General features: G+C 41.3%; 1 long non-coding RNA gene and 1 pseudogene across 1 annotated transcript in view; one reads left to right on the top strand and one right to left on the bottom strand.

The window, feature by feature from the left end:
* LOC141583618 (uncharacterized) overlaps nucleotides 1-12,863 on the top strand; it is a 105,742-nt gene extending 92,879 nt beyond the window's left edge. The window contains exon 4 of the long non-coding RNA XR_012516308.1: nucleotides 12,302-12,863. This is a non-coding gene — a long non-coding RNA (uncharacterized LOC141583618). The remainder of the gene's footprint in view (nucleotides 1-12,301) is intronic.
* Nucleotides 12,864-14,102: 1,239 nt separating this feature from the next.
* Nucleotides 14,103-14,690, bottom strand: LOC101031067 (large ribosomal subunit protein uL22 pseudogene; annotated as a pseudogene).
* Nucleotides 14,691-14,994: the final 304 nt, after the last annotated feature.

The raw sequence follows: 14,994 nt of genomic DNA, 5'->3' as shown, positions 1-14,994 counted from the left end.
GTTCAGGAGCTCAAGACCAGCCTAGGCAACATAGCAAAACTCTATCTTTACAAATAATTAGTTGGGCATGGTGGTTTATGCCTGTAGTCCCAGCTACTTGGGAGGCTGAGGTGGGAGGATCACTTGATTCTGGGAAGCAGAGGTGGCATTGAGCCAAGATCATGTCACTGCACTTCAGCCTGGTTGACAGAGTGAGACCCTGTAAAAAGAAAAACAAAAACAAAAACTCGAGTTAGTAACCTAATATCACACCATGAGAAACTGGAAAAATAAGAGCAAACCAACCCCAAAGCTAGCAGAAGACAAGAAATAATCAAAATTAGAGCTGAATTGAAGGAAATTGTGACACAATTGATTGACAAATCCAACAGTTAGTTTGCTGAAAGAATAAACAGAGTGTATAGACTTCTGGTTAGACTAATGAAGAAAAAAGAGAGAAGAGAGAAGATCTAAATAAACACAGTCAGCACTGACAAAGGAGACATTGCCACTGACCCTAAAGAAATACAAAAAAAAAAATCCTCAGAGACTGCTGTGGACACCTCTGTGCACACAAACTAGAAAACCTAGAAGAAATGGTTAAATTCTTGGAAATATACAACCTCCCAAGATTAAACTGGGAAGAAACGGAATCTTCGAACAAACCAATAAGGAATTCTGAAATCAAATTAGTAATAAAAAGCTCACCAACCAGAAAAACCCCAGGACTAGATGGATTCATAGCCAAATTTTACCAAATAAAGAATAGCTGGTACCATTCCTACTGAAACTTTTCCAAAAAACAATAAGGAGTAACTCCCCTTTAATTCATTCTATGAAGCTAGTATTATTCTGATACCAAAATCTGGGAGAGTCACAACAAATAAAGGAAACTTCAGGCTAATACTTTTGATGAAGATAGATGCAAAAATCCTCAACAAAATACTAGCAAATGGAATGCAGCAACACATAAAAATCTAATCCACCGTGATCAAATAGCTTTAACCCTGGGGTGCAAGTTTGGTTCAACATATGCAAATCAATAAATGTGATTCATTGCATAAACAGAACTAAAAACAAAAACCATATAACCTCAATAGATGCAGAAATGACTTGATAAAATTGAACATTTTTTATGTTAAAAATCCTCAATAAACTAGGCATTAAATGAACATGCCTCAAAATAATTAAAGTCATCTATGAAAAACCCATAGCCAGCATCATACGAAATGAACAAAAGCTGGAAGCATTTCCCTTGAGAACAAGAACAAGACAAGAACATACCCACTCTCACCACTCCTATTCAACATGTTACTGGAAGTCCTAGCCAGAGAAATCAGGCAAGAGAAAGAAACAGAAAGCATCCAGATAGGAAGAGGGAAAGTCAAACTGTCTCTGTTTGCAGATGATGTAATTCTGTACCTAGAAAATCCCATAGTCTCTGCCCAAAAGCTCCTACATCTGATAAACAACTTCAGCAAAGTTTTAGGATATAAAATTAATCTACAAAAATCTGTTGCATTTCTATATGCCAACAATGTCCAAGGTGAGAGCCAAACCAATAACGTGATCCAATTCACAATATCCACGAAAATAATAAAATACCTAGGAATACAGCCAAATACCAGGAGGTGAAAGATCTCTACCATGAGAATTACAAAACTTTGCTCAAACCATCAGATTTGACATAAATGAATGGAGAAACACTCCATGCTCATGGATAGGAAAAATCAGTACTGTTAAAATAACCATACTGCCCAAACCAATTTACAGATTCATTACTGTTTCTATCTGTCTACCAATGGCATACTTCACAGAATTAGAAAAGTATTTTAAAACTTGCATGGAAGCAAAACAGAGCATGAATAGCCACAACAGTCCTAAGCAAAAAGAACAAGGGCAGAGATATCATACTACCTGTCTATACTTCAAGGCTACAGTAATCAAAACAGCATGGTGCTGGCACATAAATAGACACAAACCAATGAAATGTAATAGAGAGCCAAGAAAGAATGCCACAGATCTACAACCATCTGATCATCAATAAAGTCAATAGCAATGCGGGAAGAACTCCCTCTTCAGTAAATGGTGCTGAGATAACTGGCTAGCCATATGCAGAAGATTGAAAACGGACCCTTCCTTACATCATATACAGAAATCAGCTCCAGATGAATTAATTATTTAAATGTCAAACCTAAAACTATAAAAACCTTGGAATGCAACCCAGGAAATACCATCCTGTAAATGGCCCTGGCAAAGACTGTGTGACAAAGATGCCAAAAGCAATTGTAACAAAAACAAAAATTAGCAAATGAGACTAATTAAAATAAAGGGTTTCTGCAAAGCAAGAGAAACTATCAACACAGAGAAAAAGCCTACAGAACGGGAGAAAATATTTGCAAACTATGCTCCTGACAAAGATCAAATATCCAGAATCTATAAGGAATTTAAACAAATTAACAAGCAAAGAACATTTCCTTTAAAAAGTGGGCGAAAGACATGAACAGACACTTTTCAAAAGAATACACACGCAAAGCCAACAAGCATATTAAAAAATGCTCAACATCACTAATCATTAAAGCAATGCAGATTAAAACCACAATGAGATACCTACGTCTCATGCCAATCAGAATAGCTATTATTAAACAGTCGAGTAACAGATGCTGTCAAGGTTGCCGAAAAAACGGAACACTTCTGCACTGCTGGTGGAAATGTAAATTAGTTCAGCCATTGTGAGAAGCAGTTTGGTGATTTCTCAAACTTAAAACTATCTTTCATTCCAGCAATCCCATTATTAGGTATATACCCAAAGGAATTAATATAAATTTTTCCACTCTAAAGACATATACACACGTATGTTCATCACAGTACAATTCACAATAGTGAAGACATGGAATCAACCTAAATGCCTATCACCAGTAGACTGGATAAAGAAAATGTGGTATACAGACAGCATGGAATCCTATGCAGCCATAGGATTAAAAAGAACAAGATCATATCCTTTGCACAACATGGATGGAGCTGGTGGCCATTATTCTAAGCTAACTAATGCAGGAACAGAAAACCAAATACTGCATTTTCTTACTTATAAGTAAGAGCTAAACACTGAGTACACAGGGACACAAACAAGGGAATGACAGACACTGGAGCCTACTTGATGATGAAGGGTGGGAGGAGGGTGAGGATCAAAAAACTACCTATCAGGTACTATGCGTATCACCAGGGTGATGAGATCATCTGTACACCAAGTGCCAATGATACACACTTTGCCTATCTAACAAATCTATACATGTACCCTTGAAACTAAAAGTTAAAAAAAAAAAACTTGTAGTTTTAGTACTTCCATTTTTGTCTGATCTATTTTGAATTAGTTTTTGTATATGGCATGAGGAAAGGGACCAACTTCTTTCTTTTGCATGTGGCTATCCAGTTGTTCTAGCACTATTTGTTGAAAAGATTATTCTTCCCCCGCTTGAATTGCTTTGACACTGTTCACAATTCAGTTGACCATTAATTAACAGCTTCTTTGTGGACTTTCAATTCACTTCAATGATCTCTAAATCTATCTTCATGCCAGTACCATACTTTCTTGATTGCTGGAGCTCTGTCATAAGTTTCAAGATTAGCAAGAATGAGTCCTTCTGTTTTGTTTTACTTTTTCAAGACTGTTTTGGCTCCAGAACTGTGAGAAATAAATTTCTGTGGCTTAAAATCTACCCAATTTGTGGTATTGTGTTATAGCAACCAAAATGGACTAAGTTTTGATATGTTGTGGTTTTCTTGTATTCATCTCAAAGTATTGTTTTTTTTCCCTTGTAATTTCTTCTGTAAGTCATTGGTTATCTAGAAGTGTGTCTTTTAATTTTCATGTATTTATGAATTTCTGAAAATTTCTTCCATTATCGATTTCTAATTTCATTCCATTGTGTCACAGAAGATTGTATGATTTCGATCTTTTTGATGTTACTGAGACTTCTTTCTATAACCTAACATGTTCTATTCTTGGGAATGCTGAGTGTTCACTTGAAACAATGTGTGTTCTGTTGTCATTTGGTGGAGTCTGCTATAGATTTCTGTCATGTTTAGCTGTTTTATAGTGTTGTTCAAGTCTTGTTGATCTTCTGCCTTATCAGCCTATCCATTATTAAAAGTGAGATATTGAAATTTACAACTATTACTGCTGAATCATCTAATTCTTCCTCAATTCTGTTATTCTTTCATGTATTTGGGGCTTCTGTTATTAGGGGCATACATGTCTGTAATTGTTATGTTTTCCTGATTGAATGGCCATTTTATGATTATAAAATGTTCTTTTTATCTCTAGTAATAATGGTCTTCAAGTCTGTTTTTCTATTACTATTATAGCCACTCCAACTCTCTTTAAGTTACTATTGCATAGGAAATCTTCTTCCTTCCTTTGACCTTCTACTTACTTGTTTTTGAATCTTGAGTGTCTTTAGACTTAAGACCCATTATTCCTCCTTCAGTAACTGCTAGGCTGCTGGTTTTTATGGCTACTATGGCTGTGAGGCTGTTCACTTTCAAGACTATTATGGAACTGTGGAGAAGGGAATGAGGATAGGCCAAGCAAGAATGCCACAAAGCTTGCTGTTCTTACCAATATTCAGCTGCTTTTCTTGAAGAAATGCACTTCAGAGTGTTGTATACCTTTAGCTAATTTCCACAATTGTGAAAAAATTGATTTTGACTATTTTTTCCAGGACTTTTATTGCTTCTTATGGAAGAGTCTATTCTACCATTTCAAAAGTGTTTCCCTAGAATCTGAATTTCCACAAGATCCTCAGATAGTTGTAGGCACATAAAAGTTTGAGAAACCTTGGTTTATAGGATATTATTTGTCCCTAAATTTTTCAGATATCTTCATATGAAGTTATCAGGTGGCCATGGAATTTTCCTACTGATTTGGATTCTAATTGTATCTAGGTAATATCTAATAGGAAAAGTATATATTGTCAAATTCTACAATGATTTGAAAAACAAACAAACAAAAAAAAAAAACAGCCACTGTCTAACTTTGTACTTACTTCTGGAAATGTTTGTATGAGCCTTGATGGTTTTATTTGCTTGTCACTCATTAATTAACATAAAAGTTTACACTTGCTATAACTTTTTTTGGCATCTTCTCGCCAAGCATGGCGAGAAGATGCTGACTTTTCTAAATGAACTCAGAATGCCCTATCTACTGACCCAAGAGTAGCCTGTTTTCTGTGACACGGGAAACAAAATAGTTTCTTCTTGGCTTTTTTTTTTTTGCTTGTTTCCTGAAAGAGCCATTGTGTTTCAAGGGGAAGAAGAAGCAGCAGCGAAGATAGTTTGCTTCCTTGGAGTACTGCTGTCCCTGGCTGGTTAGGAGGTGTAACGTGGAGTGAGGGTTGTGCGCCAAGAGGAAATACGGCCTGGTTTCCCTCTGCCTCATCCTGGATTCTCTTCTCACCATTTCCACTTACCCTCTTACATATCTTTCTTTTTCCTTCTTTCTTTCTATTTCTTCCCCTACTTGTCTTATTCAGTAAGAACTCATTTATTGGGCAGTTCACAGGATTTTCTGCTTTTCAGAGACATTTTGGAGCAAAACTTAATTCCTTTTCTGATCTGTGACTCTGTGTTCTTTCTGGCCTTGTCTGCCTTTCTTAGCCTGAACCTTTCCCTTTTCACCTTCCTTATTGTCCCAACGTCTTTAAATAAAAAATCATGTAGAGAGCACATCTCTTCCTTTTGGACATAGATGCAGAATTTGTCAAATTAACCATTCATGTCCATCCTTAATGTCCTAAAACCAGACCACTCTGCCATTAGAGAGAAGCAACTTTTATCGGTATAGAAGAAAACAAAAAGTTATGCTTCAAAGGAGAAAAATGTTTTACCACTTCAATTCCTAATTTTGCCGAAGTCCTCAAAAATAACAAAACGAAATGTAAATCAATAGCTGCTTGAAGAGGAACGGGCACTAGAACCGAGCTGTCCTGGACAAGAAGACAGGTGGGTACTGCTTGGGCTAGAAAATGTATTGGTTTGGACTTAACATATCGATGAAGCACACAGCTCAGTGCCTTCAGCTGGTAAGAGTCAAAGTGTGAGGCTAAACTCTAAATCAGCTGTGTGCCTGTACCTCACAGCAGAGCCAACATGAGGCAGCATTTTCCTTTATCCCTGCACCTCCTGATGCCTGCCAGAAAGAATTCAAAGCAAGAAAAAATGTGCCTCCTGTTGTTTGGGGGAGGTACAAGATACATTTAAAAATTGATTTATGGTTTAATCGCTCTTGAAGCTTCATTATTCCAAGTATTAGCGTGAAAGACCATCTGATCCAGCAGACTTATTTGTTAATGCACCGACAGCAGCAACAGATGTGCTGTTTTTCATGTACAAGCCGATCCGCTGGCTGATTCATCTGCTTCCATTTTCATTTTCCTGTCATTGATTTATTAATGATGTCTTACTTATCTGTGGTTCTTTTATGGGGTGGGCTTCCTCTGGCATGGTCTCAAGAGAGACGTTTTTGTACCTTCCCCCGGCATCACAAACCCAGCCCCCTTCTCTGGTGTTCTTTATTACCGCTCCAGAGCTTAGAGACTTTAATCATTTGGTAACTGAAATAACCTCCGTGGCTTGCAGAGTTTATGGCCAATTTGTCTTCATTGCATGAAATTCAACTGCTTTTCCTTGCTAAGGAATGGGCTGTGCTTATTATGCTGCCGCTTTGCACTGGGGGCAATCAGTGTGCTGTCTACAGACCCAGTGCAGATAGTGGATGGCTATGGGTGGCTCAGGACCATGAAAGCATGACTCAGCATGGTTCAGGAACATATGTATGTGTACCATGGGGCTATTGGCATGTTGAGTTGCTTAGAGAGTCGGTTGTGGCTTTCAGCTCCAAGTAGCAAAGGAAGGATAGACAGGAGGGTTGAAATTCTAGGACCATTTGCAGGACCATCACTGGGATCATCTGCTCCAAATGCCACATGGGCCCCTTTTGTTGTCTATGTTAAAAAGGAAAAAAAAAAAGATCTTGGTTTGTTTTGAAACCTGAGGCCCCTAGAAAACTCGAGATGTGGTGTAATTGAGGCTCGCAGAAACGTATTTCACCTAAATTTTACCTGAGGATCTGAAAACAATGACTTATTACGCAGTTAAGGTTTGTAAAACTCCACACGTGTTAGGTAGGTTGTTGCAGACGATCTCATGATTCTCTGTCTAGATCCCCCTAGCAGCCTCAAGCATTCATTCCATCTCCCAAAGGCCAAAAACTCCTGCTTAAGTCCTTGTTTGGGACTTGTTCTGGGTTACAGAGAGTCAGTCACCTTGACCAAGGTTAAGCTGCCTTCCTAGGAGCAACACTTACTGGGTGACTGCCAGATGCCTGCCACACTCATCCCAACTTGAAACCACCCTTCAGGGCCATCCCAGCTCCAGAGCTCCCCATGGGATCCATGAGGCCTCTGTTGTGGTCACATCATGGTTCATTGTCTCCCTTGGCCCCATTCTACTTCCTTCACTGTCCCACAGGAGATGATCCCCAGAGCAGTTCCACTTCCTAATAAGCTTTTTGTGGGCAAATCTGTCTCCGATTTTGTTTCTCATGGATCCAGACCTGCAACACTTGATACAAAGAGTGATTAATCAGCCCAGCCTCGGAACTCCCAATGGGTTAAGCTGAGATCTTTGCTTGTGACTGCATCACTGGTGAGCTTCTTCCACTGCCCAATCTGGCCTCCTTCACTCCCCAATGGATGGCACTCCCTGATAAACCACTGCATGCAATCTCCATCTCACATTCTGTTTCCTGGAGATGCCACCTGAGATCATCGCTGCAGGTGTTTCCATAACTGGCATTTTTATTTACAAAGCTCCATACCACTTTTAATCTGACAGGTGGGGTGATGTAAGCTCAGCCAAAAGGGACACTAGAAAAGGGAAGGAGCTATTTTGTGGCCTGTTTCTTAATAACTCAGTGACCAGGTCTTACATGGGCCATAGGCCCTGTCTGTCCTCAAAGTCCAAGACCAGTCCTTAGTCCTGGTGGGTCTCCGGGGCCACTCACACTCTGACAATGAGATCATCCAGTTCTATACCTACCTCTCTCTTTGTGACCCCATCTGCCAGCACTGGCATATCAGGACTGTATTAAGGGGTGGAGGGAAGGGACAGAAAAGATAATCTGTGAAACAGAGTATTCGGAGGTTAACAAGAAGATTGCTAATCATTCACATGGCTGTGAATTTCAAGCTCTTTGCAGATGTCCTTCCACCATTTTCCCGCAAGCCTCCGTGGAGTGGGATCCATGAGGAAATCCCCCTGCAGACTTCTACTCTACAGAGCACATTTTGCCTTTGTGGATTAACATGTGCAATTTGCCCTCCTTGTGTTTAGGAACGTATCAGGTCTGAAAGCTAAAACCTTTCAAGCGAACCAAAACTTCTCTCCACACTGATGACACCAGAAGTTGACTGCCTCACTCTCAACCTGCTCCCCTGCCTCCCTGCCTGGGAAAGTGTGTGCTGTTAGTGGGGAAGGTGGCTGCTTGATGTCTCAGAAGAGCTGTGACTTTAACGGACTCTTGTCACGGTTTCCACTGGCCTCCTCGGCAGTGCTGGGTTTTCTTTAGGAGTCTTCAGAGAGCCCTGAATAGCGATGGTTCATCGGCTCTGCTGGACCTTGCTTACCCTCATGCTCTGCATGTGCTCTGAGTCAGTTGAGCGTTCGCGTTGCCTCTCCCTTCCTTGCTCCCATGCCCTCAGGTTCTTCTGTCTTGATCTGCCTTACTCTTTTGGGCTAAGCAAATGCAGGGCCAGATCTGGGGATTACATGTGATGGAGACTTCTTTTAACTTTTCCATTTTAAAATTCAGTCTCATTTTACTGAATTGCAAAGTTAAATGTCCATGAGATGGGAACAGAGCAGCTTTAAGAGTGGAGAAGGAATGCAAAAATTCAAACTCTCGCAACTTCTTACTGAAAAATATTATGATCCACGTGGAGGAAGCCAACACTATTGGAAATGCCACTCCCACACTGCCCTTGGCTCTGCCTGTCTGCAAGGACTGATGGTTTTCACCTGGAAGGACCAGCCACAGCCAGTCCCCAGCCAGTCAGAGCCAAGCTAAGACATTTATCCAGGGCTCCTTACCCATCATGTGTGAGTTACAGAATTCAGCTGTCTGAAGTTTGGTTGCTGCTCGGGGAACTGCTGGTCTCTTGAGCAACCCTGAACCCATATAGCAGAGAGATTTTGTCTTGCTTAATCAACTCCTTTCTTCCTTGGCGTGGAGCCCCTTAGTTCAACATCCACGATGGCAGTTTGCTTAACCCTTTCTCCCTGTAGAGCTATATATGTTTTTACCCCATTTCCTCCTACCCTAGCTTTAAGCTGCTCTGCTTTAATCCGTATGATGGATATGGATTACATTCCTTCTTGGAAGGCGCAGCTACTACCCATGTGCTAAGGGGTACTTCCTTCATTCAGAGATACCGTCCATCAGTTAGACTTGAATACCTATTATTTGAATAGTAATACCACCCTGGAGTGAACCCATGCTTCCCATGTTCCCAACCCATTACTTTTGGGGGAATGGTCATCTTCTTCAGAAGCTAATGCTGTAGCTGTGTCTTCCCTATGGTCTTGATCCCTCCCAATTCCAGCTCGTTTTTATTTCCTTCACAGTGCACCACTGGGGACCTTGGATTCCTTGCAGCTGATCCATAATTGACATACATAGAAATTCCAATAGAGATAGAGCTGGAAAATATGCTCCCTGCAATCTTACCTAGGATTGTATTGTACAGTTAGATAGCAGGCTGGATTATCATGTTACGCTGAGAGGCCAATGATTCTTATGTGTATTTCCCACTCCAGAACCTTTTTAAGTCAGAGATCATTTTAGATGAAATGCATGCCTGGTCTCAGAAAAGGCCATTGAAATGCACCTTGGAAAATAATAGCTTAACCTGAACAATTCAAGTAAAAGCTGTCTTTATTTCTTTTCCTCTTGTGAAAGCCATAAGAATGAAGTTTCACAGCTCCATTTTCTGCCAGTATAATACCGTATTTAAGTTCTTGGGGATATTAGTTTAAGTAATGTACTAACTACTTCTGAAGGCTGAATTTCTAATGTATCTCAGACACTGGATATGTGAAAAATAGAGTTTTATCTAGACATGCATTTATTTCCAAAACTTGGTGGGACACAGCAGCTGAGTTCTTACTGGAGTGATCCATGTGAGACCTAAAGATCCATTTTTGTCTGTTATATGTTTTTTTATGTGCCTTAAGTTTTACAGAAACACCTTGCTCCATATTTACCCAACTATAAAATACAATTAGAGTTTGACACTCACCTCCCTCTTTAGAAAAGGAACTAAGAAAATTCAGTTCTATGAAAGTTGAAATATTTTATAGATATTTGTTTAATAAATATTGTTAGAGAGCTTTTACTAAATGGAATAGATAGGTTTTAATCCTACCTGGAATACAGTACTTTTCAGCTGCAAATCTGGCATGATGTGATTGTGATTGGATTAATTTTTGCTGCTGTAACATTACCACCAATTTCATGGCCTTAGAGAACACATGTATTATCTTATAGTTTCAGTGGGCAAAAGCCCAAAGTGAGTCTCACTGGGCTGTCATCAGGTATCAGTGGGGCTGTGTTCCTTCTGGAGGCTCTAGGAAATCATCTGTTTTCTTGCCTTTTACATCTTCTAGAAGCCTCCTGCACTCCTTGGCTTGTGGCCCCTTCCTCTGTCTTCCCAGCCAGCAATGGCCAGTTGAGTCGCTCTCACATCATATCACTGACAATGATTGACCTGTCATCCTCTTTCACTTATAAACACCACTGTGACTACATCGTGCCCATCCCAGACAATCCATGATGATCTCCCATGTCAAAATCCTTAATCACAGCTGGGTAGGGTGACTCACACCTGTAAGCCCAGCACTTTGAGAGGCTGAGCTGAATGGATCACCTGAGGTCAGGAGTTCGAGACCAGCCTGGAGCCTGGCCAACATGGTGAAACCCTGTTTCTACTAAAAATACAAAAAATTAGCCAGGTGTGGTGGCAGGTGCCTGTGATCCCAGCTACTCGGGAGGCTGAGGCAGGAGAATCATTTGAACCCAGGAGGCGGAGGTTCATGCCATTGCACTCCAGCCTGGGTGACAAGAGTGAGACACTGTCTCAAAAAAATAAAATCAAAAATAATCAAAAAAAATCAAAAATAAATCCTTAATCACATCTGCAAGTCTTTTGCCATGTATGGTAGCCAGGGAGCAGGATGTGAACGTTTTGGGAGAGGAGGGTGCTATTCTGCCTACCACAATGGTACTGAAGCAAAAACAATTTTAAAGATGTTTAGTATTTTCATCAGTTTGATGAATCAGAAGTGAACTCTTGAGGAGTCTTAAACACTGAAGGAGGGTCTGTTGGAGGCCTGGCTCTTGCATGCCTCCACCTCTATGTTGCTTAGTCATGACTTACCCCATTTCCTGAGAAAAGAGTAATACATTTTGGATCTGAGCCACACATGACTACATTCCCCTTGTCGCCTTCGCTTTACCAATTCTCCCTTTATTTAATTCTATAGAGACCTGGCATATATTGCCCTTGGAAACTGACTACTCCCTAGAATAGTGCCAGTTCGGGGTTGGATGAAAAAGATTCTAAGATGCCTGCTGAAAATAGTGCAGCTTGATCGAAGGTGTATTACAGCATCCTCAGCAAATAATAAAAAATAGGGGATTAAAAGAAAAACATTTGTGTTGGGATTTTATTTAAAAGGAGGTTACCCCTCCCTATGTTGCTCTAGCATGGTGATTCTCTTTATTTTGGTCACCGTTATATTTCGATCTGTTTGCAACACTATACTCGTATCAGCTGATGCGACGCAGCCAGCAGCTGCCCCCATGTGTTAGAAATGGCCTCTAGCTTAACCATGGAGAATCGGGACTTAATTCATATACCCTGGCTCCTCCGTTTCTTTCCCTGCCAACACAGCTGCAGCGTAGCTCCTCCATCTAGAAACCTGGCAGCTATCCCAGCTGGAAGTTACCTGCCAACACTTTTCTGAAGACCAGCCGGAGGAGGAAGAACAGGAGGGCAGAGGGCTGAGGAGGGAGGGAAGAGAAGAAGCAAATCGAATTGCACTGGCCTCCAGCCCTCTTCAGATCTCTGTGCTTCCAGAGGGGGTGACATACTCATGTTCAGCAGTCATCACCGATCTTGCTTGTAAAAGTCCTGTTGAGATGTGAGCACGCTTCCCTGAGGTTTCAGATTCCAGAATTACCATAATATGCCTCTTTACTTTGCAGTTATGCAGAACCAAGAACACCCCATTGACTGGAATAATGCCCCCCTCTCCGACAGAAGAGTGGTGAGTGGATGTTCTGATGTCTCTTTACCCTTATACTAGTCATTAAATTATGTACCTTCTTCTCACCTCCAAAATGAGTCCCAACACTGTCCACCTTTTCTAGGAAGAGGACTTCTTGTTAATGTCAAATTTTATAGCATTCCCACATGATAGTAATTGTACTTTTAGTATCTGTTGAGTTTTAAAATATGTGATAAAAAGCACCTGAGTTCAGTCAGATTTGGATTCATTTTTATTTTATTAATCACAATAGTATCAAATTACATTTGAAAATCAGCGAGGACAGGGACACTGCAGTGCTCTGAAAATATCAGTGGGATGAATAAAGAAAGTGCTTGTGGTGAACATGGATTCAGAGGCCTATAACTCAACACCTTAGAGAAGGGGTGGCTCACAGGCGGGGGCAGCGCTAGAGAGAAACGGGGGCCAAACTTGCTCGGTTTTGCGTGTGCATGGGCCAGGTACGGGATAAGCTCTGTGAGCTCCTTCCAAGTCTGTGCCCTTGGGAGAGGATCAGTGTTTCGAACAGGCCCGCCCACAGGAAACCACACTGTGAAGATCCCTTCTTTCATGATTCTGAATCCTTCATAACAAACAAAGCTACCCTGTAGGCCGAGACTTCAGTTATATCCTTTCGGTTCCTATTACAAACCTTACGAGGAAAAGTGACCTCATGGCAGCTGCAGCAAAGTGGGGAAACTGAGCAGACAAGACACCAGCTAGGACAGGCAGCTCTAGTCCAGGGGCCTTCCAAGGGGAGCGTGATTGCAAGTTTGCTGCTCTCCCACGGAAGAGATGGAAACTGAGGAGAGGTTTATGAAGAGACCTGGTTAGAAACAGAGGTGGCAAATTCAAGTACTTAGAAACCAATAGGCCTGGGTGGCAATGCATCGGAATGAAGTTGAGCCAGAGCTCCTTAAAAGGCCGTGGAAGCACAGTCTCTGCCCCACTACTCCAGCGAACAGGCATTAACTCTTCGGCTGCCGGATCGAGGGGAGGTGCGGGATTCGAAGGTGGCATGGGTGGTTGTGCAAAGACTGGATGCAGAGGCAACGTAGCAGCCAGTAAGGAAGCATTTCAATATTTAACAACTAGATATGCTACACCCCTGCATACTGGCAGCCAAAATCTGTAATCCAGAACCTGAAGTATCTCATAGAGGGTTTTGGAGCCATGAGGAGAAAATATTGACAGAATCCAGTTCCTTTGTTTTCTCTCATTGTTACTCTAACTGGTTAAAACCTAGGCTGTCTTCTCCTGAGAAAATGAGACCTCTAGATAAAAGCATCTCTTCCCAAGGTGGAAAAAAGAGACTATTATGACTGAGTACCTACTATGCGCCTACCCTGAGCTTGGAATTTTATAAACATGGCTTCATTTTCCCTTGCAACCACCACCTGGGTGGGCATTTCTTACTACCATCTTACAGGTGAGCAGCCTGGTGCCCAAGGTCACATATCTGGTAAAAGGTGGATCCGAGTTCCACCCAAATCTCCCTGAGTTCTGAGCTGGAAACTTGTTTCCCACCTCACCACACTACAGTTTTAAATGCTGTCTTGTTAACTCGTCAGTGATTCTCCAGGTGAGCACTAGTGCCGTACATTTTATCAGACAGGTCCATGGTATTCTTTCTAATCGTGCAAATGAGTCTTCTTATATAACAATATGTTCGGTTTTTTTTCCAATTTATTAACTAGTAACTCTTTTTTTTTTTTTTTCTTTTCCTTTTAGTTGCATTTATTTTAAGGCTGAATTTACTCCCGTGCCATAAGTTTTTGTTTCTTCAGTTTCTTCTGGGATTTCTTCTTCTTCTGGGCAACCTCCTCTTCTGGTTTAGGAACAATCTGTTCCTTTACAGTAAGGATCATCTCAATGTGGCAGGGAGAATTCATGTATGGGTTAATTCGACCATGAGCTCTGTAGGTCCTGGCGCATCTTGGGTGCTTTGTTCACTTGGATATGCTCAATGACCAGAGAATCTACATCTAAACCCTTAAGTTCAGCATTACTCTCTGCATTTTTAAGCATGTGCAGCAAAAATTCAGCACTCTTTTTGGGCCACCGACCTTGTGTCCAGCCCCACTGCTTGGCCTGGGCACACCTGCCAACTCCACCATTGTAACGTCGGAATGGTATGCACTGTTTCTGTAAAGCGACATCTTTCAGATACTTCGTGGCTTTTCGTATATGCATACCCTTGATGGCCTGAGCAGTTTCACGTGTGTTCTTAAAGTGAACACGAAGATTGGAACCTCTTGATTTGCGTGACTTTGTGGGGTTCTCCAGATCAAGTGAATAGCGAACCATTTTCACAGATTACCTCAGGCCGCTTAGGGAAAGAGGTCAACTAGTAACTCTTTAATCAACCTAATCACAATGAATTTATCACTTCCAGTGGAGCAATGAATGAAGCCACATATAAGTTATTATTTGAAGTACCGGATGTAACAAGGCCTTTCAGCTTTACCTGTTTCACATAGGCCTCCTGATATGGTTTGGCTGTGTCCCCCCTCCCCCTGCCCCGCCCCCAGATCTCATCTTCAATTCCCATATGTTGTGGGAGGGACCTGGTGGGAGGTAATTGAATCATGAGGGCAGGTCTTTCCTGTGCTGTTCATGTGATAGTGAGTC

This window comes from Saimiri boliviensis, chromosome 2 (genome assembly GCF_048565385.1).
Source record: "Saimiri boliviensis isolate mSaiBol1 chromosome 2, mSaiBol1.pri, whole genome shotgun sequence".
Lineage (NCBI taxonomy): Eukaryota > Metazoa > Chordata > Mammalia > Primates > Cebidae > Saimiri > Saimiri boliviensis.
The sequence above is the reverse complement of the archived record's forward strand: the minus strand, read 5'-3'. Positions and strand labels throughout refer to the sequence as shown.